At 32.8% G+C, this 6357-nt stretch overlaps 1 pseudogene; it reads left to right on the top strand.

Moving 5' to 3' along the window:
* The first annotated feature begins 391 nt into the window (after window positions 1-391).
* Window positions 392-1709, top strand: LOC113177600 (abl interactor 1-like; annotated as a pseudogene).
* The last annotated feature ends 4648 nt before the right edge of the window (window positions 1710-6357 follow it).

The raw sequence follows: 6357 nt of genomic DNA on the forward strand, positions 1-6357 counted from the left end.
TAGAGTGAAACTTCACAAAACTAGGCAACAAATGACCTAAAAGTTATAGACTAAACAATTTCTAAAATGCATGCAGTGCTGGTAAACTTCAAGTTGCAACAGCCAGAGTGGAGAATTCATATTTAAAATTTTAGATAGCAGATAGATACTAGATATGAACACTTGGAAACTGAAAGTTGAAACATGTCTAGGTACATCAAAAAACATAAAATACAATCTTCAATTTAGCAAGTTATGTATAAAATTGTATGCAGAAAAAAATACTGCTAACAGAAATTAAAGAATTCTTAATGAGGAGTTTGTAACTGGGCTGTGAGGTGCTCTAAGCCTTGGTAGACCTTGCTGCCTCTGTCTCTTTAATGCAAGAGGAAGCGGTGGAGAGGGGTGAAAAATGGTAGAGCTGTAGATGTTACCAGAGGAGGAGACTGCAACTGGTAAGAGGGCACTGATAGAGTACCAGAACCTGACCCAGGTTGCAGACTACTGTGACAACAACTATACACTGGCTATAGACAACACAAAAGCTTTAGAAGACACCAAAGCATATGCAACACAATCTCTAGCTATCAAATAAATGCATTGGCCAGCAATGTATTCCAACTGGTGGACATCCAGTCCTCTTACCTTCAGAAAACACAGTCTTCCATCAATCATACCTCATAGATTGTGTATATTGATAAAGAGAAAGTATCTCAAAGAGAGATTGGTATTTTGACCAAAAATAAGAATACATCAAGAACTCACAAAATACTATCACCTGCAAATATGGAGCACCCTGTAAGATATATTTGGAAATCTATCATCTACACAGATCTGGATGATGTGGGCCATGGCGTCAAGCATGGAAATAACCGGTCTGCCAGAACTGTCACACTGTTGAGAACAAATCCTCCTACTCAGAAAACAACAAGTCCTCCCATGTCTCAGGCCAGGGAACATTGGGAAGGAATACTCCTTATAAATCCCTGGAACTGATAAACCCCCAACATTTCCTAATGACAATATAACCAGTCCTGAAAGACTTGGAAGTCAGCATAGTCAAGGCAGGACAGCTTCTTTAAATAAGACACCAAGGACACACAGTATAAATAATGGAGGAAGTGGAAGTTGAGAAAATAATGGAGGCAAGTAGTATTGGTGGCATTCCCACTGCTGTGCCTACACCTTCACCACCCACTGTTGGATCAGCTCCTAGTTCCCAGTATGACACAATGACCAGGTAGATTTCTACCACTTCTTCCACATCTACTGGTGTATACAGACAAACTGTTCCCTCTGTGACTGCTCAATTTTCTGCTCAGCCTCATGTTAATGGAAGTCCACTGTATTCCCAAAATTCAATAGCTGATAGACCAAACTCCACCACCTTCATCGCCACCAGATGACATTCCCAAGTTTGATGAATTTCTACCCTCACTCCCTCCTCCTCCAGTGGACTATGAAGACGAGGAAAGCTGCAGTAGTTTCAGTATAATGATCCATATGCAGATGGAAATCCTGTCTGGGCCCCAAAGAATTATATTTAGAAAGTTGTTGCAATATATGATTATACAAAAATTTATACAGAAAAAACCCTGTCATTTATGGATGGTGCAATCATTTATGGAATAAAGGAGAATGATGGTGCCTACTATGAAGGAGTCTACAACTGAGTGACTGGTCTCTTCCCTTGGAACTACGTTGAATCTATCATGCACTATGCTGATTAATTATTTCTTTTCTTTCATTTTTTTTCTTTTAAAGTAGGTTCTTATTATTGAGTCATACTGTGAAACTATTATGGTTAATTCTTGATATTTAAAATGTGCACATATTTTCAGAACATGCTGTTTTGTTAGTATATTTAACATCCACCTGTAAGTATAAATCTTTTATGCTCATGTACTACACATTGTTAATTTTATGATCAGCCTACATTTTCTGGGGAATCAGGGTATATTTAACAAATCATTATTCAGATTGTACCATTACATGTTTCAGTGTGCATAGTTACTAATACTATATAAGACTAATATTAAAAAGAAAACATAAATGTTGGTGCTAGTCATAGTTTTTGTTTAGATTCTCATTTTTAAAATAGTTTAAAGCATGCATAAAAATATATGTATTGAAATATACTTAAAAATTCTAAGATGCTTCTAATTTTTGTAATACTTACCTGACATATTTATTCTAGGTGAGTCTCTAAGGTATACATGCAAAACAAAACAAAAAGCATTATGTGTAATGTAATTTATACCTAAGTCTTTTAATGAGTGAATTTGCATTATAAAATTTTTCCATTCATAAATATATAAGTAAACCAAAATTTTTTTCCTTTCCTTCACTGGTTTGCTTTTTTTAAAAATGCAAAACTGATTCAGTGAATACTTACAGTTCTATTTTCTCAATATATTAACTTGGAAAAAAATTTAGCCTTCCCTCAGTCTGCCCCAATAGGAATACGATGGATTTTTGAAGATTTAAAATCTAAGATGGTTATTTACAAGTCAATCTACTGAATTACTTTTTAAAAGTAACTTTTGAATCTAAGAAAATTGCCAAAAGTGTGGACATCCTTCTGTAGGTAAAAATCTTAAGGATTGTCATATTAGTCCTTCAGTTTTACAGTGGATTGTTCTAGTACACTGGTTCAATGAAAGGAAATTATAAGTATCTTTTACACATTGTAAAAGTGGGTGTGATTAATTTGTGAATAGGCACTATGCAATTCATTACCTAGCACTAGGAACATTAGATTTTAAAATAAAATAATTTAAAAAGAAGATGAATCTTTGAATCTTATATTGATCCATGAACACAGTGAGATATACCTAACCACCAGATTGTATTAAAATGAAACACATACACTTTGTGTTTCTCCCTTTAATTTAAGGAAAGGTTAGAGGGATGTTTTCTCTTCTTTTTGTACAATTCTATATTGCTTAGGATATTAAAGTAGAGCACACAGTGTGGGTTTCTATGTATTATTTGAATTTCAAATTACAATTATGTACTGAGTGTTACAGACTTACCATCATAGTTAATGGTGAGACTAGAACAAAAAAAATATTTCTTAAAATTAAAGACCATTATTACCCAATCAATGTGACTATTTCATATGCATTTTGCAACTGTTAAAAGTAACTTTAGAATCTAAGAAAATGTGCCAAAAGTGTGTATACACAGTGTGCCTCTGTTAATTTCAAATAAATTATCATTAGTAATCAATTATTTACCATCTACTTCTCTTTTTTCAAATGGAATGTTCTCTTAATTTGTATATAACCTGTTATCTAAATTTTATGGACAGTCTTTTAAAAATAAACCATTCTCCTATTAATAAAGTGCCCCTAATGAAATAATAAGATATCATGTTCATAGATTATAAAATTCTTCACTGTTAAAACAATAACTTTCAAAAAATTGATCTCTGATTACATGCAATCTAAATCAAAATCTCGACAGGTTTTTAAAATAACCAAAAAGTTGATTCTAACATTTATAAGCAAACTCAAAAGATTTAAAATAGTCAATTTCAAAAATGAAAAATCTGAAGAGCTTATATGATATCAAGACATACTTTAAAGCTCCAGTAATCAAGGTGAATTTAGTAGGATAGACATATAAATCAGTATACAAGAATGGGGAGTCCAGAAAGCTAGGTATGGTGGCACAAGCCTGTAATCCCAAAGGCTGTGGAGGCTGAGTCAAGAGGATCACAAGTTTGAAGCTAGATTAAGCATCAGCAAGGCACTAAGCAACTCAGTGAGACCCTGCCTCTAAATAAAATACAAAATAGGACTGAGGATGCGGCTCAGTGGTCAACTGAGTGCCCCTGAGTTCAATCCCCAATACCAAAAAAACAAACAAACAAATAAACAACAACAACAACAACAAAAAAAAAAACAATGGGGAGTCCAGCATATCTACATACATTTTGTCAGGCTCTAACAAAGCTGCAATGGTAATTTAATCTGGAAAGAATGATTTTTACAAATAGTGCTAGAAGAACTGAACATCTTTTTAGGGAAAAATGAATCATCCTATACCTCTCACCTTACACAAAAATTATCCTAAAATTGGTCACAGACCTACTGCTAAAACTGTGAAACTTGTAGCAAAGAAGAATCCTTACAACCTTGGCATAAGCAAAGATTTCTTAGATAAATAACACAAAAAAATATTAACCATAAAAGAAAGGAAAACTCATAACTAAGAATGGGCACAATAGAGCTTTTTTGGGTGATTAAAATGTTATATAACTTGATATTGGTGGAATTTACATGGGTGTATATATATTTGCCAAAATTCATTAAATTGCATGCTTAACAAGAAAAATTGTTATTACAAGTAAATTATACCTCAATAAAGTTTGCTATTAAATGATTAAAAGTGAAGGTGATCATAATTAATATTAATATCATAATTAATTCTAGATTCATGTGATATATATTAAATAAGTAAAATTATATATATATATATATATATATATATATATATATATATATATATCCCCACACATACACACACAGTAAGACTGCCTATGACTCATTTTTTAAAAACTCGTTCTCATTTCCTACCTGCAAATATTAAGCATTTCTGGATTTAGTTTGTGTGTTATTGTACACAAGATCTTTAAACATCTATATTTTAATTTATTAACATCTAAATGTATATATTGACACTCTTAATATAAGGGAATGCCTTGTGTACTTTGTTCTGATTCTCTAACAGGCTTTTTAAGATCTATTATTTTAATTATAAGAATGCCTCTTTTGTTGTGCTTGATTCTATTGCATTTTTCATATATTGCATCTGTTACAACTTGAAGGTTTGTGGCAACTTTATACAGAGCAAGTCAATTGATATCATTTTTCCAATGACGTGCTCATTTCAAGTCTCTGTGCCACATTTTTAGTAATACTGTATGTATCCTCACTTCTCCATTGACTGTCCATTTCCCCATCAATCTCTACTCAGCTATCTCTACTTCCTGAGACAGAATAACACTGAAGCTGGACCAATGATTTTAATAATTTTACAGTTGCCTATAAATATTCAAGTGAAATTGAAATTGGACCAGTTAATAATCTTACAACATCCTATAAATGGTGAAGTAAAAGAAGAGTAGCATAATTCACAGTTAAAATAGAAAATTACAAATGATTAGTCTTAGTAAGGAAATAATGTCAAAAGCAGAAAAGGGCTGAAAGCTAAGATTCATGTGCAAAACAGCCAAATTTTGAATGCAAAAGAGAGTTCTTGAAAGGTATTAAAATGCTACTCCAGTAAACACACAAATAATAAGAAAGCTAAACATTGCTGATATGGAGAAAGTTTTAGTGATCTGGATAAAAGATCAAACCAACCAACAAAATTCCCCTACAGTCTACTGCAAAGCAAGGCCCTAACTGTTCTCAATTCTATGAAGGCTGAAGAAAATCTGAAGCTAAGGGGTTGGTTTATGAATTTTAAAAAGACAAACCATATCTGTAATATAAAAGTGCTAAGTGAAGAACAAGTGTTGACATGGAACTTGAGGTAAGTTATTCAGAAGATCTAGCTAAGATAAATAATTAAGGTTGACTTCACAAAACAACAGATTTTTAGTGAGATGAAATAGCCTTATATTGAAAGAACATGCCATCTAAGACTTTCATAGCTAGAAAGGATAAGTCAATGACTGGATTTGAAGCTTCAAATGACAGGCTGACTTTCCTTAGGGGTTAATGCAGCAGTTGATTGTAAGTTGAAATCAATACTCATTAACAAATCCAAAAATCTCAGGCCTTAAGAATTTTGCTAAAACTACAGGAACACAGCCACATCAATGTTTATAGCAGCACAATTCACAATAGCTAAACCTAGATGCCCTTCAGTAGAGAAATGGATTAAAAATGTGGCATATATATATATATATATATATATATACAATGGAATATTACTCAGCAATAAAATCATGGTATTTGCAGGTAAATGGATGGAATTGGAGAAGATAATGCTAAGTGAAGTTAGCCAATCACAAAAAGACAAATGCCAAATGTTTTCTCTGATATAAGGTGAGTGGCTCATAGTGGGGTAGGGAGGGGGAGCATAGGAGGAACAGATGAACTCTAGATAGGGCAGAGGGGTGGGAGGGGAAGAGAGGGGGCAGGGGATTAGCAAGCATGGTGGAATGTGATGGACATCATTATCCAGAGTACATGTATGAAGACATGAATTTGTGTGAACATACTTTATATACAAACAGTGATATAAAAATTGTTCTCTATATGTGTAATAAGAATTGTAATACATTCATGTATTTTAAAAATAAAATCAATTAAAAATTTTTACTAAATCTACTCTGCCTTTACTCTGTAAATGGAACAACAA

This window comes from Urocitellus parryii, chromosome 11 (genome assembly GCF_045843805.1).
Source record: "Urocitellus parryii isolate mUroPar1 chromosome 11, mUroPar1.hap1, whole genome shotgun sequence".
In the NCBI taxonomy this organism is placed as follows: domain Eukaryota; kingdom Metazoa; phylum Chordata; class Mammalia; order Rodentia; family Sciuridae; genus Urocitellus; species Urocitellus parryii.